This window comes from Myotis brandtii, unplaced genomic scaffold (genome assembly GCF_000412655.1).
Source record: "Myotis brandtii unplaced genomic scaffold, ASM41265v1 scaffold208, whole genome shotgun sequence".
NCBI classification, from domain to species: Eukaryota; Metazoa; Chordata; class Mammalia; order Chiroptera; family Vespertilionidae; genus Myotis; species Myotis brandtii.
Genome location: NW_005357764.1, coordinates 8,131,114 through 8,132,523, shown reverse-complemented (window position 1 = coordinate 8,132,523; position 1,410 = coordinate 8,131,114).

Below are 1,410 nucleotides of genomic sequence, written 5' to 3'. Positions count from 1 at the left end.
GCTTTAAGCTGCCTGGCTGCTGGCCGCCATCTTGGCTGGCAGTTAATTTGCATATCCCCCTGATTAGCCAATGGGAAGGGTAGCGGCCGTACAGCTAATTACCATGTTTCTCTTTTATTAGATAGGATTTGTGGACCATACAAAATTATCAAACTAAAAATTAACCCATTATATTTGATCAAACTTAATTAACTCACCCTTAATGCCTTGGAAAGACTAGACCAAATGATTTCTTAGGCCTTATATGGCCCAACGGCCAGACATTCCTTACCCCTGATCAAGATAATGAGAGCATTACTGGGTGTGCCCTCGGTCCTAGGTTCTCAAGTATCTGAAAGGGATGTAGAAAAGAGTTTTCAAATAAAATCTCTCAAATTTGAGTTTAGCCTCAAAAACATTTCCTCATTTGAACACCAGTCAGAATTCTGCCAAAGCCACTGACCTAGCATTCAGAAAGGACCTTTAATTTCAATTTATATATAAAGAGGTAATAAGAAAAATTAGCCAGAACGCTGTAACTGGTCACGACCAAACCATTAGCATATTGGCTCTTTATTAATGCCTATGCATGCTGCGGGGCGTTGCTCCGGAGATGGGGTAGAAGCAGGGAGGCGCCGGGAGAAGGTGGGACCAGCCTGAGGCAACTCGAGGGTGGGCAGCACTGCAGGAGAAGGCAGAAGGGAGAAGGTATAAGGGAGAAGGTGGCAGTTAGGCAGGGTGATCAGGCCAGGACGGGAGAGCAGATAGGCAGTTAGGGGGATCAGGCCAGGATGGGAGAGCAGATAGTCAGTTAGGTGGATCGGGCCAGAAGGAGAGAGCAGTTAAGGGCATCAGGCAGGCAGGCAGGTGAGTGGTTAGGAGCCAGTGGCTCTGGGTTATGAGAGGGATCCTGGATTGGAGAGGGTACAGACCAGGCTGAGAGACTCCCCTCCCCCGTGCACAAATTTCGTGCACCGAGCCTCTAGTCTATTTCAAATAAATGGGCTAATAAATTATTGGGAGTCAGTGCATAGCCCAGGATCCTATTCATGTCTTAGCAATTATGACTGAGTCATGATTTTTTAGAATTTTTCATTGACAGTATTAAATTAATAGATTATAGCAATTACAAAGCAGTGATCACAAAAATAGCAGTGTCTTTTTAAATAAATACTTTAAGGATTCTTCAGTGTGGCTTCATCCTGTCTGGCTATTATATTCTAACTAGAGGACCGGTGCACAAAAATTTGTACATTCGGGGGGGAGAGGGGGTCCCTCAGCCCGGCCTGTGCCCTCTCGCAGTCTGGGACCCCTCGGGAGATAATGACCTGCTGGCTTAGGCCTGCTCCCAGGTGGCAGAGGGCAGGCCCAATCCCTAGGTGCAGCCCCTGGTCAGGCTCAGAGCAGGGCTGATTGGGGAGTTGGGGCGCC